Source organism: Eriocheir sinensis, chromosome 37, assembly GCF_024679095.1.
Source record: "Eriocheir sinensis breed Jianghai 21 chromosome 37, ASM2467909v1, whole genome shotgun sequence".
Taxonomy (NCBI): Eukaryota; Metazoa; Arthropoda; class Malacostraca; order Decapoda; family Varunidae; genus Eriocheir; species Eriocheir sinensis.
This window is the reverse complement of record NC_066545.1, coordinates 11,871,029-11,889,070: the sequence shown is the minus strand read 5'-3', so window position 1 is coordinate 11,889,070 and position 18,042 is coordinate 11,871,029. Positions and strand designations below refer to the sequence as shown.

At 40.6% G+C, this 18,042-nt stretch overlaps 1 protein-coding gene across 4 annotated transcripts in view; it reads right to left on the bottom strand.

The window, feature by feature from the left end:
* The window catches only part of LOC127008250 (innexin unc-9-like), a 39,218-nt gene extending 31,582 nt beyond the window's left edge, over nucleotides 1-7,636 (bottom strand). For 2 of the 4 annotated variants that reach the window (XM_050879997.1, XM_050880000.1), the window contains exons 1-2: nucleotides 6,042-7,636; nucleotides 4,119-4,815 (exon numbers count right to left, since the gene is read on the bottom strand). The gene's annotated coding sequence lies outside the window, so the exon portion shown is untranslated. The remainder of the gene's footprint in view (nucleotides 1-4,118; nucleotides 4,816-6,041) is intronic. The other 2 variants (XM_050879998.1, XM_050879999.1) reach the window with 2 other exon arrangements.
* Nucleotides 7,637-18,042: the final 10,406 nt, after the last annotated feature.

The window sequence follows — 18,042 nt, the reverse complement described above, 5'->3', positions numbered from 1 at the left end:
CTCCTCTCCTCCTTCCCCTTCCTGATTCCCTACTTCCCTCCCCTCTTTAGCCTGCCTCTTCCTTCACATCCCTCCTTCTCATCTCTCCATCCTCTTCATTCTGACCTCCTCCCCCCCTCTCTAGCGTCGTCTAGTCATCAGTAATCACTTGTCTCATTTCACGGGTAAGCTGTCACCTTAATCCCTGCCTCACCACGCCCCCCCCCTCTCTCTCTCTCTCTCACCCCCACACACACATACACACACGGTTTATCATTATTTTGTTTCTACCTTTAGTTATTCACTCACTCATTCACACCCTTCACGCCTCTCTCTATTTTCCCTTCTTCCTCCCTTTTGTTTTTCACTCACTAATGCCTCCCTTTCCCTTTCCCTCCCTCTTCTTTTTTATCACTCACTCCCATTCATTCTCCAATATAATTAATTCCTTTATTTCCTGTGTTCCTCCTTCCTTCCTTTATCCTTGTTTTCACCCCCCCCCTTCTTTTTTCCCTTCTTCCATCCTTTACTTCTTCAATTCCTTTGTCCTTCCAACATTTCCCTTCTCTCTCTCTCTCTCTCTCTCTCTCTCTCTCTCTCTCTCTCTCTCTCTCTCTCTCTCTCTCTCTCTCTCTCTCTCTCTCTCTCTCTCTCTCTCTCTCTCTCTCTCTCTCTCCTTTGATATCTCCTTCCTTCACACCCTCCTTTTCCTCTGTCTTTCCACCCCATTCCCCCTTATGGTGAATGGGAGAGAGAGAGAGAGAGAGAGAGTCATATATCTCGTTTTCTTTCTTGTACGTGATTACATTCATAGCGAAGTGAAGAAAATCGTAACACACACACACACACACACACACACACACACACACACACACACACACACACACACACACACACACACACACACACACACACAGACACACACAGAAAAAAATACATGGTGTAAACGGCATTTCGAACCTACTGACTTTTATTAAGATATATATAAACCCTTAAGAGAGAGAGAGAGAGAGAGAGAGCGCTTGGCTAAAACAAACACCTTTTAACACAAAGAAAAAAAATAAGGAAAGCTTAAAGAGCACCTCACCTCCTTTATATTGAATTTGGAAGGTAAAAGATAGTGTTTGCAGGGAAAGGTCATTTATTAGGGATCGAAGAGTTTGTATAGAGGGTTGGATTCCTTTTAGAAGGGGATCTTGCTGTGTTTTTGGCTGCGTGAATGAAATTAGTGTGTGGCTTGGAGTGTTGGTAGTGGTGGTGGTGGTTGTGGTTGTTTTAGGTGTAAGAAAAGCAGAGAGGTAATGGGAAAGAAGAGAGAGAGAGAGAGAGAGAGAGAACAAAACCAATTCCAGACTTGTTATATTGTGAGATTGATTTTATTATATTGTTAGTTTGAATACTTTTGATTGTTAGATTGAAATACCTATCAATCTCCTATCTTATGAATCTATCTATCTTATTCCTATTTGCCTATCCTTTACCTAACGATATTTACCTATTAATTAGTCAATCTGTCTAAACCTTATCTCTGAGTCTATCTATTAACTCATTAGTCTATCCATATCTGTATCTATCCATTTATCCCTCTATCAGTCAACATCTATAGGAGCAGTGATTTGCGGGCTTTTTTTTATTACTGCTTTATTTTTTTATGCCCTTGAGATGTCTCCTTAACTATAAAAAAAACTATTTATATCTTACATATCTATCACCCCCCAAACCACCACCAATTTAACTCATCCTCCATCACCAACCATCCGTCACCACAATGCCCTTCTCCCCTTTCCCCCCTCTCGCAATACTGCATGCCATCTATGTATTTATTTTGCGTTGCTCCTGAATCGATCATTGAAATAGATAATCTGCCGTGATAGATAGAATTATTGTGATATTAGTGAGAGTGCACGACAATCCATCTACCTGTCTGTCCACCTGGGAGAGAGAGAGAGAGAGAATGTACTGATTGACCTTCATGACATGTTATCAATATCACACACACACACACACACACACACACACACACACACACACACACACACACACACACGCACACATTATTGGAAGTCGCATCGGATTCAACTCTTTTTAAATCTTCATAAGCGATCGGAAACTCCTTCATGCTATTTTCCGTTCACCAAGCAAATGATAGTATTGTGTGTGTGTGTGTAGGTAAGTAGGTAGGTAAGACATGTAGAGAGAATAATTACTACTACTACTACTACTACTACTATTACTACTAGCATATCCACCACCACCACCAACAACAACACTAAAAAGGTAGTTCTGGAAAGCATAAATGATATCTTAAAACCAGAAATCTCCACCTTTTTACCATTTCTTTATTGCAACGTAGTAATGTGAATTGTAAGTGATGAGGGTGGTGGGGATGGTGTTGGTAATGGAAAGGAAAGAAGAGGTGGGGATAGTGAAAGGGAAGGTGGTGAGGGCTTGGAGTCGTAGCGGTGATGGTGTTGGGGATGGTGTGAGGAGGGAAGCATGCAGAGGAAAGGGATGGAAGAGGTTGTGAAGGCTTGGACTTTTAACGCTGGTGATGGCGGTGGTGGTGATGGTGGGGGTGATGGTAAAGAGGAGGAAGGGGGGAAGGGGGTTGCGTGGCCCACATTCACCTGTCTTTTACCTGGCTTCCTGACTGCCACTTGCCTGCCACTCACACCTGCAGCACCAATATTAGTAGACGAGGAAGTAGTAGTAGTAGTAATAGTTGTAGCAGTAGTAGTAGTAATAGCAATATATTATAGTGGTAAAAATCTGCTACTACCACCATCGCTACTCCAAAAAATAATGACAATGATAATGAGATATAAATGAAGAAGAGAAAGAAATACACCTAGAAAAAATGTGCAGTCGCCATAACGAGTGACAAAATGGGAGAGAGAGAGAGAGAGAGAGAGAGAGGTTGTCTTTTTAGCAAGGTATCATAAGAAATTTTGATTAATTCATAGAACTTATATAAAAAAAATAGTTGAAGAAATAAAATTGAGGTATAAAATGTGTATTGGTAGGAACAGAAAAAAATATATAATTGGGATGAAACGAACATAGCAAATTAAGTCCCACCTTCTTCATCACTTTTCTCATCCGTCTCCTCCTCCTCCTCCTCCTCCTCTTCCTCTTCTTCTTTACATCCTCCTTTCCCCTTCTCCCTCTTCCCATTCTTGTCCCTGTCTTCTCCCCCTCCCCCCGTGTTACTCCTTAGTGTGTGTACAGTCTTTGTGTGTCTCCCCTGTGGGACTCGCGTTATTCCCCCAGCACCCTGAGAGAGAGAGAGAGAGAGAGAGAGAGAGTTTACAATGAACAAAGGGAAACTTCAACATCAACAAAACAACAACAATAACAATAACAACAGCAAAACAACAAAACGCTTTTCAAATTATTAACTTTTCAATCACTAACTAATAAACAATAGCCCAAAATGTTCCCTGATGTACTTTTTCCCACCAAACTTAGTAATAACAGTAGTAATGATAATAATAATGCTAAAAACAACAACATTAGGAGACTAGAGATATATTCCTAACAAAATACAATATTCACAAGCAGTTAAGAACAGTACCATATGCAAACTCAAAATAGCGTTCTCTTCATCCGTATTATCTTTCGCTTCTTACCTGTTCAGCAATCAAGATGAAATACGGTAATGAGGGGAAGAGGGTGAGAGGGGAACTGTGCTAAAAGGTGTGATGTGTGTGTTTGAAGAAGTCTTGCGTACAAACAATGAATCATAAATGTTAATACTATGCAAGGAAAATAACTGTTTGGGAGAGTTAGTGTGTGTGTGTGTGTGTGTGTGTGTGTGTGTGTGTGTGTGTGTGTGTGTGTGTGTGTGTCCGTCTGTCTCTCTACTTGTCTCCTAGTCTATGTCTTTGCCTCAGTTTGTCTCTGTATGCATATTTATTTGTCTGTCTGTATCTGCCTGTCTCCCTCTGTGCCTGTGTTATCCCTATCTTACGTTCTGTATTTCCATCTGTTTGTCTCTCTGTCTCCTAGTCTCTGTCTTTGCCTCAGTTTGTCTCTGTATGCATGTTTATTTGTCGGTCTGTGTCTGCCTGTCTCCCTCTGTGTCTGTGTTATCCCTATCTTACGTTCTGTCCGTCTGTCTGTCTGGCGTTCATACTCACCAACAGCGTGGAGAAGCAGAGAAGACTGGTTGACGGCAGTGACTCGGGTGCCCGTCGAGTGATGCTCTGAAGAAGGTTGGAGGTTGATGACTTCCTAGTGCCCAAAATGTCCTTCAGTTTAGTAATTCGTGTTTTTTTCTATTTCCTTTGTGGTTCAGAGTATTTTAGTTTCTGCTTTCTTTATTTTCTCTTTTTATTTTTGTTTGTTGTTTAATTATTTTGCGTTGTTTTCATTCGTCTTATCAGTTTTTTTTCTCTTTGTTATCCAGTGTGTTTTGTTTTCCTTGTTTTCTGAAATTCTCCTCTCATAAGTTTTGTTTATGTGATTTGATTATATTGCGTTCTTTTTCTTTCTTTCTTGTTGTCCAGTTTTATTTACCCTCCTTTTTTATCTGCTTTTGTTTGCCTCCCTTTTTTTCCGTCTTTTCTTTCGGTTCTTGGTTGTCTTTTTTTACAGATATTTCTTTCCTGTATTTCTTTTGTTATGTTTTAAATGTTTCTATGTTTTTTTCTTGGCCATGTTTTTTCTTCTTCCCCTTTCTGTCTTCCTTTTTTTTCTTACTTGTATTTTTTTTTGTTTACTGTTACTCCGCTCTTTTATTTAATATGTTTCAAACCCACTGCATTTGTTTTCCCTTTAGCTCTGTGTTCCGTTTCTCTCCCTTCAAGATGATAAAGAAATTTTCTGTTCTGTACTCTAGTGACGGAAAAATATATATTATTATCCCTTGATTTCCGTTACTCTGTTCTTTTATGTATTATATTTCAAATTCACGAGTTTTATATATATATATATATATATATATATATATATATATATATATATATATATATATATATATATATATATATATATATATATATATTCCTTATGCTTTATAGTCCGTTTCTTCCCCTTTAAGATGATAACAAAGGCATCTGCTGTATTTGCACTCTTGTGACCAAAAAATATATATTACTATCCCTTGTCAGAAAAATTTAAGAAACCAAATAATTTTAAGCCCATGAATTGCACTTTCTTTTAATTAACTTCCAAGTGAAAATTTATTGTTACATTTATTTCTCGAAACTTTAGAGTTTATATTAGTTTCTTTGTGTACAAACTGACCTATTTTTATCTCGTTTTATTGTGGGGTTTTTTCTAATGTTATTGGCGTAATGGATATTAAATAGTTAATTCTATAAAGTCTTTACCGTCTTGTGGACTGGAAGGTCTTAAAACTTATTGCCTTAAGACTGTGATAAGCATTTTTATGTTTTTATTTTACTCTTTATCTTGTATATTCGTTAATTATGTTTAACGTATGAGACTGAACGCTTGTTTCAAATTTAATGCGCGCCTTCGTCATATTAAACATTTTTTAGACAAGGAAATAACGTTAGCGAGGCAGCAACGTTACTTCTGACAGCACCATTACCTGAGCTGAGTTAAATACCTTTCACCTGTATTGATTAATTACTGTATTAGTTATCCAGGTGTTTCCCAGGTATGCTACACTATCAACGCTACTGTTTATGCCGACGCTACCTGAAATGCATTAATATTACCGTATACATCAGTGGGATAATTGGATCGTTAGATGTTCCGCAGGTGTTACACACAAACAAACAGCAACACTTCTCTTTTACAGATAACAAGTAGTATGATATTTTTTCTCTTTTATTTATACTGTAATTTCTTTAACGGTTTCTTTTCTAATTTACGCTCGTGCTTTTTTAGGTATTTTGTTTTGTTTATTTATTTATTATTATATAGTGGTGGCCTTCTTGGTTTTTACTCATGATAATAGTTTTTGTTTTGTTTTATTCTTTACTTTATTTATTTCTTCATTTACTTGTTATATATGTCCGTGTGAAATAACTCCAGTAACCTTGCTATTCCCACACACTTGGAACACACATTTGAAATACCGCGCAATTTACCTGTATACACGTTAAAAGTCTGCGTGATTTTTTCAGCTTGTATCACGGTGCTTTAAATAACCTCGGTAGGCGTAGGGAGGGTTTCCAGCATGCCCAACACACGCACACCACACACGGCCTGTAGTCTGTAGGGGGTCGGAGAGGGGGGTGCTGCCGCTGCTCTTTCTGGCCGTCCGCATGTCCGCATCGCCTCACAATACACCACTACACGGACACAATGCTACTGGCGCTGCTGGAAGGGTGTTTACTAATGACGCGAACACGCACACACACGCTCGCCGCTTGAATATGTTGCAGCTTCGTGGTGGTGGTAGCCATGCCCTCTGTGACACGCTGCTGCTGATGACATGAAGACCCTCACTTTAGCTCCTCTTCTTTTTTTCTTGTTAGTGTTCTTTTAGTTTTTATTCCTTTGTTTACGATGTCTTGTAGTTTCCCTGTTTTGTTTAGCTAGTAAAAGCTCCTGTTGTTCTTCACTTTTTTTTTTTTATTGTTCTTCTTTCAGTCGTAAATTTTTGTTCTTTTGTTTAGTCAGTAAAGACTTAGGTGATTTTTTTCCGCCCTTCTTTACCTCTTGTTTTCTTCTTTACTTTTTTATTCGTATTCTTCCTTGAGTTCTTGCTATTATTCTTCCTTTGCTTACTCCGTCTCCTTTTTAGGTTTCTGGTTCGTTTTGTCAGTAAAGAGATAGATGAGATGTTTTTTTTTTTGTCCGTCTGTCTCCTCTAATTGTCTTTTTCCACTTTTCTAATTCATAAAAGAGATGAACGTTAGTCTTCTCTTTTTCTCCTCTTAGCTATCTTTGTCTTCTTATTTTCCTTTCGTTCTTAAATGAATTCTCTTTTTTCTTATGACTCGTGCTCTACTTTTTGATGAAGGGGGAGACAAAAACAAATGAATAGTCATATGTTCCTCGACCCAGTGAAGAGAGACAGATAGGGAGAAAAGAATTGTGGAGAGACGGAGGGGAAGAGGAGGAGATAAACGTACCTCTCGTGTTTATTTCCTTGAAGTCTTCCTCTTGAGTGGTATTTCTCTCCTTGACAAGCCCACCTTTTTCTCCCTCCACTCTTTTGTTCCTCCCACTCCAGTGAAAGGGAAAGCCACGACGGCGCCGAGAGAGGGTGGGGGGAGGAATGGGAGAGGAGTGAAGGTGCTCTTTTCTGCAGGTGAGCACTGGGGGCAGGTGACTGCGGGAGACCTCAGGTAACTTTCGGGATCTCCAGGTGTTAATCAGGTCCAGAATCCACCTGGAGAAATGCAAACACGGGGATGGAGGTCTGTGTAAGTATCCATGTGTGTGTATGTGTGTGTTTGAAAGTGTGTGTGTGTGTGTGTGTGTGTGGGTGTGGGTGGGTGTGTAGATTTCTTTCACACACACATACTTGTACACCCCCACAAGTATATGCTGTGATGGGGGTAGTAGTAGTAGTGATGATGCTGTCGGGATGCTTTTGGTTATCTCACGGAACTTCTCAAGGCTCCGGAGGCTGCGGTGGGGTGCGTGCGTGCGTGCGTGCGTGCGTGGCTGAGTTACGTGCGGCGCGGGAGGCGTGTGTGTGTGTGGTGTTGCGTGCACGGCGGTTGAGACACGACTCCCGCTCAGCGCCACGCCACGCCGCGGACACACACGGGAGGCGGTGAATGTGTGTGTGTGTGTGTGTGTGTGTGTGTGTGTGTGTGTGTGTGTGTGTGTGTGTGTGTGTGTGTGTGCGTGGTTGAGGGAGGCTATGGGCTAGGTTATTTGTCTGTTCCTTTTCTTTCTTCTCGTTTTTGTTTATATGTATTTTCTTTGTTGTTGACGTTTCTTTTTTCTGTCATTCTTTTCTGTTTTTTCGTCCTTTCCATTTTTTCATTCATTCTTTTTCATTCCTTGTTCCATTATGTTTGTCTGCCTGTTTGCACTCTCTCTCTCTCTCTCTCTCTCTCTCTCTCTCTCTCTCTCTCTCTCTCTCTCTCTCTCTCTCTCTCTCTCTCTCTCTCTCTCTCTCTCTCTCTCTCTCTCTCTCTCTCTCTCTCTCTCTCTCTCTCTCTCTCTCTCTCTCTCTCTCTCTCTCTCTCTCTCTCTCATATCTACTCCACAATCACATGCCCCCCTTTTCCTTCCTCTTTTTTCGTCTTTTTTGCCTCCTCTTTTCTCATTCCTTCTCCTATCCCTTTCCTTCATTTTTCCCGTTCCTTCTCTCCTCCCTCCCTCTTTTTTCCTTTTCCTACACCCACCTCCCTTCCCGTTCCTCCCGCTTATCGTCAGTGATTTAAAATATAAGGCTGAGTCGTGTTAGGTAAATTTTTGTCGTAAAATATGAAAGTTATCCCTCCGCCGACCATTAAAATTTCTTTCCATTTTTCTTCTCTACTACAGCTATTTCTTTCGCTCGCTTTTTAACGTCAAACTCTTTATTATCACCAAACTCCGAGAAGAGCCGTAATGTTTTGGTCGTTCTCTGTCTGTTTGTCTGTATGTGTTCGTCTGTTACCATAAAATAAAAAAACGAATTGACGTGTATGCACCAAAATCATATGAGGACATCTAAAACATCTAAAATTGATTAATTCTTGGGGAAACTCCGATAAAACTGAGTGAATGACAGCAGATGAAGTTTTAAATGCTGACTGACTGAATGACTTGCGGCGATCATTCTCTCTCTCTCTCTCTCTCTCTCTCTCTCTCTCTCTCTCTCTCTCTCTCTCTCTCTCTCTCTCTCTCTCTCTCTCTCTCTCTCTCTCTCTCTCTCTCTCTCTCTCTCTCTCTCTCTCTCTCTCTCTCTCTCTCTCTCTCTCTCTCTCTCTCTCTCTCACACACACACACACATTATTATTCGTCACGCCTGCAAATTCTTGGAAGTAGACGCGGGTTGTCTCCTCTTCTGTGTGTCCTCTCCCTTTCCTTCTCCTCCCCTTCTCCTCTCATTGCTTTTACTACTCTTCTTGCTATTCATACCACTATTGCTCTTTTCGTAGTTCAAATCAGTATTATCCACCGCCCTGTAACTCACTACTACTATTACAAACACTACTACTACACTAACACTTCTACTACTACTATTCCTTCTTGCTACTCCACAGGGTTGTTCTTTTTTCTGGTTATATTTTTTTTTCTTAATCTTTGTGCTGCTGTTTGTCTCTCATCCATATCCTCTTCCTCCTTTTCCTCCCCATCCTCCTCGTTCATCTCTTCATCATCTTCCCTTTCCCCAATACTAACTCTCCCGCCTCCCTCCTTTGCTCTCACATTCTCACATTCTCACAACACACTCTCTTCCCCGTTTCCTCTCACACCTGCCTTCCTCCCTTCCTTCCTCTCTCCCTCTTTCCTCCCCTCACCTGTAACATTTTTAGCCGTCCGGAGTGATGTAATTGGCCGTCCCAAATTGACCTCACTGTTTTTTTTTTTTTTTTTTTTGGGGGGGGGGGGTATGTTTGTATTTTTACTCGCTTGCTCTGTTTACTTTGCTTGACAACTTTTTCCTTTTTTTTCTAATTCTTTTTCTCACTCCTTTTCTCTTTTTTCCATTCCCTCCTTTCTTTCCTTTTCCATTTCCAGTATTCCCTTTCTACGTATTATTATTTTGTTTTGTTTTCCTAAGTAATTTTCTTCTTCCTCCTACAACTTCGACTCCTCCTACACTACCTCCTCCTCCTCCTCCTCCTCCTCCTCCTCCTCTCCCTCTCTCTCCCCCTCTCTCTCTCTCTCTCTCTCTCTCTCTCTCTCTCTCTCTCTCTCTCTCTCTCTCTCTCTCTCTCTCTCTCTCTCTCTCTCTCTCTCTCTCTCTCTCTCTCTCTCTCTCTCTCTCTCTCTCTCTCTCTCTCTCTCTCTCTCTCTCTCTCTCTCTCTCTCTCAATCTATCTATATTTCCATATCTGCTTCGATCTATCTATATCATACACACACACACACACACACACACACACACACACACACACACACACACACAACGCACGCAGGCACACACTCGCACACGCTCATAATTAATTTAACGAAAATTGGAAAAGGAAATGAAGAAGGGATATTGAGGAAGGAAAGAGGGTGACGGAGAGAGAGAGAGAGAGAGAGAGAGAGAGAGAGAGAGAGAGAGAGAGAGAGAGAGAGAGAGATTTACCATTAGATAAATAAAATCAGACCACATTTACATTAATCAAGAGACTTGAAACGTTGCATTTCTGCTCTAGTTGATATTAAGTTGAAGGAAGTGACGGTGCATTTTATTTTTGGTCAATCGTTAAGTTGAACAGATGGTGGAAGCTTATTCCATTCTCGCACTACAACGTTGGTGAAGAAAAATTTGGTGCAATCTGAATTTACTTGTTCACATCTGAGTTTTTTTTGTTCATTGTGCGCAGACTCGAGGCGACGTTTCTCAGAGAGAGACATGTTGTTAGAAGAAGTCTTTCTTCGTTAGTTTTTGTTGCAAGGAAGGATCATTTTCGTTGCCCGACGCTGACCTTCTTCTAATGTTATATCCTATCCTTTGGTGGGGGGGAAAAAACTGTACCGCAATATTCAGTGGGGTCTGACATAGAGCGGGAGTATTACATCTTATTTCTTGAATACAAGTTTTTTTTAATGAAGCAACAGACCCCCAGTCTTTGACGCATTGAACGCTTTTGAGTTTAACGCCGCGCATTTCGTATTCGAACTTTCCTTCGTTCCCCAATTTGAAAAGGACCTTGCACTTTAACGTAAAGGGCATCATCCATCTATCCGACCAGCTGAAATTTTTTGTGCAATCTGGAAGGCTCTGCTGTTCCTCTTCGTCAGTGAGAAAGAACGAGTTACCAATCTTTGTGTCGTGTGCAATAATACTAATGCGGTTCCAACATCCAACATCGTCGTTGATGTAAATAATGAAGAGCACTGGGCAGCCAAGGACGACCTGAGGACGCCACTAGTGACAGAGCGCCCACTCTCTGTTAAATCCGTCAATCCCACTACTGTTGTTTGTTGCTGTTGCTCATTCAATTACTCCACTGGTTTACTTGACCGTCAATACCTTTTTTTAATTTGTTAAGTTTTTAATTTTGACTTTATCTTTATTTTCAAGAAATCTGAGAGACTACGTCCAGTGATTTGATTTACGTGATAAACAGTGAAGGGGTTTTATAAGGTTTTAATAGGTTTGATAGTTAATTGGTTTTGTTTCGGAAGAGAGAGAGAGAGAGAGAGAGAGAGAGAGAGAGAGAGAGAGAGAGACGCTAATTAGTGATGGTTAATATGTCTTTTGAAGGGTGAAAGTTAAAAAGATGAAAAGGAGGAAAATGAAGGAGTGATGAAGAACGAAGCGTTAAACGAGACGAGAGAGTGGGAAGGAGACGCAAGGAGAGAGGAAAAAAGGAATGAAGAAAGGAAGAAAAGGAAAAGTTGAGTGAAGAAGAACGGAAACAAACGATTATGGATGACTGAAAAAAATGGAAGGAAGGAAGATAGAAGGAAATAAATGAGGGGACGGAAAATTAAGGTAGGAGAAAATTAAGAAAAGCAAGAATCTAAAAGCAAGTGAGGAAGAAAATATATGGGGAAAAATATGAATAGGAAGGAAGGAAGGAAAGTGAAAATAACATGAAAGAATGATGGAGGGAATGAAGGCAGTAGTAGGGAATAATGTACTGGGAAATAACCAGAGAGAGAGAGAGAGAGAGAGAGAGAGAGAGAGAGAGACGGGAGAGACGGGAGAGACGGGAGACGGGAGACGGAAGACAAAGGAGAAGTGGAGTGATTTAATGCTTGAGCAAACTTCAGGTAGAGAAAATATGGTCTTGGAAACTAGCTAAACGGCCTTGAATGAGTCTCCTCCTCCTCCTCTTCCTCCTCCTCTTCCTCCTCGTCCTTCGTCTTTCTGGTCCTACTCCTCGTCCTTTTCGTCCTCTTCCTCCCTCTTTTCGGGTCACAAAATGCTGTATAGACCAAAGGATTTGAACCCATTATATCTTTTCCTTTTCTCTCTGTTTCGTATTCGTTATGTTTGTAATGTTTTTAGTGTAGTGTTCCGTGCGTTGTCAGCCTCCGCAAACCGCCCTTCATTAACAGCACCCTACGCCCCGCACATTCACGCACATACACGCATGACGCATTTACTGCACGCAACAACACACGTGAACGGAGGCGACACTTATACGGCTTACCTTAGGCGGAAGGGGGGAGGAGGAGGAGGAGGAGGAGCCATATTCTTGCACAGGTTTGCAGCTTCCGGTATAACGCCTTTGCAGTCTTACTTACCTTAAACCTTTCTAAACCTTCTTGAACCAACCTGTGACACATCTGGTGCTATACTAATACTGCATCTATTTCTATCTTTTCCATCTACTACTAATACTACCACTACCTTTACTATTACTACTACTACTACTACTACTACTACTACTACTACTATTACTACTACTAATAATAATAATATATTGTCACCATTACTTTCTTATTATTAACTTCACCATGTGCCTGTTTTGAGGATGACGGAGAAGTAGACAGGTATGGGGTGTATGGTGTGTGTGTGTGTGTGTGTGTGTGTGTGTGTGTGTGTGTGTGTGTGTGTGTGTGTGTGTGTGTATTTTTCCTTGTCTCTTTTTGCGTTTGAAATACGATATTTCCTGTTTCGACTTTCACTGTTGGGGTTTTACTCTTCACTTTGTTTTTCTCACTTTTAACTGTTCATTCTTTACTCGTTTACTTTCATTTTTTTTTTCATTACATATTTCAATTTTTACCGTTTTCACTGTTAAATCTTTCACATATCACTGCTCTTTCTAGTGTTTACTAATTCACTGTTAGATCTTCTCTGATATTTCGCTTTTTAGATCTTGACTTTTTGCACCATAGCTTTCCTTAGTCAGGTACACATGGCAACAACATCCAACTTAACATGGACACTTGCAACACTATATAGAGCTTTTAATATACCCAAACACATTTTGATATACTCAAACGGAAATTAGAATACCCTCTCACTTTTGATATTCCTTGACACACCTTTAATTCACCTAGACACTACGTTTTGCGTCACTTAAGCGTGCTGCACCGGCGGGGGTCTCCTTGAAGTGGCCTAAGTCTGGCTTCACCCCTGATAGCCGCGCTTCTTAGTTGCAAGACTCACTGCCATGCTTGACTGAGTGAGTGGGAAGTAGGAAAGGTGAGAGGGGTTGCTTAGTGAGTGGGAATTTCCAGTTAAAAGACAGAGGCAGGGTTTGCGCTTCGATCCGGTTAATCTACGTAATGTAACATCCCGAGGTGAAGTCATGGAAAGGGCAAGGTCAGAGGTAAACATTCTATCCAGAAGTCTGCCAATGAACTCTACCTTCAGCGACTTCTGCCGAGGTGATCGCTAGAGGGCAGCACGGGCCAAGCAAGATATACATTACACAATTCGCTCATTAGAAAACAAGATTGCTCCCACGCCACTAACGAGGTGAAGCCGACCATGAGGCATCAGCAAATAGAGAAACTGACTCAAATGAAAACATAGAAAGCGAAAACACATCTCTTGAAGCGTTGTGTATTTCTTGTTTGTCTCCTTAATATCGCCTCGGTCCTGAGACACACTCAAAACGGAATCAATCTACACCTCATGTAAAATGCCCCCCTTGAGTTTTTTCTTCCGTGTTTTTAATGTTTTAATGATAAATATTTACTATAGATATTAGAATAATTAATTTATACACACTGTTTGTGTTGTGTATGTCCCTATTATTTATACTATCAATAATATATTTATATATATTTTTATTTGAGTACTAATATACATTAACTGGTAACCATGCATTATTCGACCTTATTATGTTTTGCTGTATTATGTTACAGTTAATATCATGGCAGGAGTGACACCAACACTATTACCACCACCATAACAGTCCAACAACAATCATTAATACAAGCCAGGCCGCGCTGAGGGAAGCCAACAAACGGTTATTAATCAACACACACACTAAACATAATCCCATCCATGATAACTCTGATTTAACATTACCGACAACAGCTTGTCCATCTTTCTCTTCCTCCTCCTCCTCCTCCTTCTCCTCTCATTGTTCTTTTGCTTTTTTTTTTTCTTCTTGTACCTCCCTCCGTCACCTCTCTTCATACTCTTCCCTTATATTTTTCTTCCTTATCTACAGTTCCCTCTCTATTTTCCAGCCTCATCCCTCCTTCCCTTTTCTTTTCCATCCGTTTCTGCTCATCTTGTTCCTCCTCCTCTTCCTTCTTCTCCAGTTCCCTTTCCTCTAGCCTTATATACCTTCAACACTTTCCTCCCCTCCTTTTCCTTCCCTCCTTCACTTTCTGTTCCTTCTCTTTCCTCCTTGCCTTCTTCCTTACATCCCCCCCTCACTCTCTCCCTCACTCTCCCTCGCGTCTTCTTCCCTCCCTACCAGTTTCACTTTTTGACACTACAGCTTTCCTCTTTATCTCCAGCTTTACCTCCATCCTCTCCCATGCCTCCTCCCTTCACTCCTCCCCTCCCCTCCTCCCCCTGTCTTTTTCTCTTCCTCCCCATGTCTTCCTCTCCCTCCCAGGTGTGAAAATCCCCCCATTCCTTCCCTCTCCTCCCTTTCTCTCCCCCGGTCCTCTCCCCCTGACCCCCCATTTCGCTAATTTAATCTCCCGCGGCATTTTCTAATTTGAGGCAATGGGAAATAAAAGGTGCCCTCATTAGTCATTATTTCAGGTGTGTGTGTGTGTGTGTGTGTGTGTGTGTGTGTGTGTGTGTGTGTGTGTGTGTGTGTGTGTGTGTGTGTGTGTGTGTGTGTGTGTGTGTGTGTGTGTGTGTGTCCATCGTCCTCTGTTACCGTTCCTGTTATATTTTGCATTTTAAGTTTACAACCACCCAACTACTACTACTACTACTACTACTACTACTACTACTACTACTACTACGACTACTATTATCAAGGCCGCCACTATCGCCATTTCTATTACTATTACCAGTATGACTACTGCTACTCCCTTTACATCAATATTCTCGCAGTGTGAATAAGTGGAGGATAAAATATTTGATACTTTCCGAAGCGACAAATATTTAATAAACTCTACGGTATTGAGGATCCGTATTTCTCTCTCTCTCTCTCTCTCTCTCTCTCTCTCTCTCTCTCTCTCTCTCTCTCTCTCTCTCTCTCTCTCTCTCTCTCTCTCTCTCTCTCTCTCTCTCTCTCTCTCTCTCTCTCTCTCTCTCTCTCTCTCTCTCTCTCTCTCTCTCTCTCTCTCTCTCTCTCGTCTTCTTACACACACATACTCACACACCCTGTAGTCATTATTTCCTCATCTCTTGAAATAATGAAAATGTTTATTGTATTATTATTATCATTATTATTATTATTATTATTATTATTATTATTATTATTATTATTATTATTATTATTATTATTATTATTATTATTATCATTATTATTGTTATTATTATTATTATATATTTTTGTTATTACTATTATTATCTTTATTATTTAGCGCTGACTCAAGGCTTCTGATAATAACCTGATGCCGCAAGACAGTAATTTCCTGGGTGTTTTGTAAGAGTGAGGAGGCGTGGGAGAAGGAAAAGGAGGTGGAGGCATGGGAGAATGAAGCTGCGGAGGAGGAGGAGAAGGATAGTGTAAACTTTTTAATGAAAGTCATCTGGTTTAATCCCTCTGTCATCAGCATGTGTGTGGGATGTGGTAATGTATGTGGTGATCAACGGTGTGGAGGTGTGAGTGTAGTTCTAAAAAAATGGTGTTGCTTCATATGGTTATGTAGAAGTGGTAATGTTGCTGATATTGAATGTAGCTTAGCAAAAGATGTTTTATTTTAATTTTATTTGAACCGTTAAATTTAAGTGATCGAGTTTTTAGTGTAATGTGGAAGACACGCCACTTAAATATATGTGAACGGATGAGAGAGAGAGAGAGAGAGAGAGAGAGAGAGAGAGAGAATGCCAACCGTATCTCTGCTGCACTGATAAGGGTTCACGTTAGGATTATGAAGAAAAAAACGAGATTTGAAACTTACAAAGAGGGTAGGAAAACATGAGAGAAAGTTTTATTCGCAAAAACTTTCAACGTTTGTCAGTTTAAAAGGTTGAGTTAGTTAGTACAGAGTGTTTGAGAGAGAGAGAGAGATTATTAGTACCACTGTATTTATTATCACCATCATCATAATCATCATCAATACTTATTCTCAGTTAACATTATCCAACGTAACAAAGGAAGAGGAAAGTGAGTGGAGGAAGAGATAGAGGGAGGAAGGAGGAGAGGGGGAGGGAGGGAAGAAGGAAAGGAAGTGGGTAGAAGATAGGATTGAGAGAGAAAATTGCTGGGAGGCTTAAGAGAGTGAGTGGGAGAGGAGAAATTATGTCTCTCTCTCTCTCTCTCTCTCTCTCTCTCTCTCTCTCTCTCTCTCTCTCTCTCTCTCTCTCTCTCTCTCTCTCTCTCTCTCTCTCTCTCTCTCTCTCTCTCTCTCTCTCTCTCTCTCTCTCTTTGAGCATTTAGAGAAACAAAACTTAATTCACGACTCGCAGCATGGGCTCACGAAAGGCAGGTCATGCCTCACCAATCTCTTGTCCTTCTATAATAAAGCATTTGAGGCGGTAGACAGATGAAAATTATGATGTATTTTACCTTGATTTTAGTAAAGCATTTAACAAAGTTCCTCACCACCGACTGTTGCTTACATTACAGGTTCTTGGAGTACTGAGTAAAGTTTTGAACTGGGTCAAGGCATGGCTTAGCAATAGGAAGCAAAGAGTACAAATCAACGGTAAAAGATCTGATTGGGGCTGTGTTACGAGTGGGGTCCCACAAGGTTCGGTATCAGGTCCACTGTTGTTCATCATTTATATCAGTGACTTAGATACAGGAATTAGTAGTGATATCAGTAAGTTTACTGACTAAACAGATTGTATGACTGGGCGGATAAATGGCAGATGGAGTTCAATGTAGGGAAGTGCAGTATTCTGAGTGTAGGTAGGAACAACCCCTCACATAACTATTGCTTAAATGACACTCACATAAGCAGGTCTGGGTGCGAGAGGGATTTAGGGGTCTTAGTAAGCTCTGATCTCCGTCCAAGGGCACAATGCATTCAAGCTAGAAATCGAGCAAACAGTGTACTGGGTTTCATTTCAAGGAGTGTAAGCAACAGAAGCACCGAAGTCTTTCTCAAACTATATTTAGCATTAGTTAGACCTCATCTTGATTATGCGGATCAGTTCTGGTCACCTTACTATAAAATGGATATCAAAATGTTAGAATCGGTGCAGAGAAGGATGACTAAGATGATTCAAGGGTTACGAAACTTGCCATACGAGGAAAGACTCAAACAGTTAAACTTGCATTCTCTAGAAAGGCGAAGGGTACGAGGAGACATGATCGAGGTTTATAAATGGATGAAGGTAAGAGAACAGGGTAGGACACGTAGTAATGGGTTTAAACTGGATAATTTCAGATTCAACAGTGACATGAAAAAATTGGTTTACTAACAGAGTGGTAGATGAGTGGAACAGGCTGAGCAGTGAGCAGTCATGTGGTGAGTGCCAATACAATTGTCACATTCAAAAATAGATTAGATACATTCATGGACAGCTTAAGTTTAAAGGAGCTGCCTTGCACAGGCCTACCGGCCTCTTGAGAGAGAGAGAGAGAGAGAGAGAGAGAGAAAGTTTAATGATGAAGCGTGAATCGATTTTTTTTTCTTCCGTAGCCTAAATGCGATAATTTTATGGATAATTTGAGGCGAGATGAGTAATGGGCGTGAAAATGGAGGCGGTGAGGATGATGGTTGGTGGTGGTGATAATGGCGATGGTAGCAATAATGATAATGATAGTGGTGATGATAATAGTGACGATATTTGTTTGTCGTAGTTTGGATCTTCTGTACTCGTTTTCTTCTTATTCTCTTTACTTTCTTTTCTTTTTCTCTTTTTCTTTATTCTTTTTCCTTTTTAATTTCCGCCATTTGCCTCTTCTCCTCCTCCTCCTCCTCCTACTTCTACTCCTAGCCCTAATCCAACAACAACAACCTCTACTACTACTACTACTACTACTACTA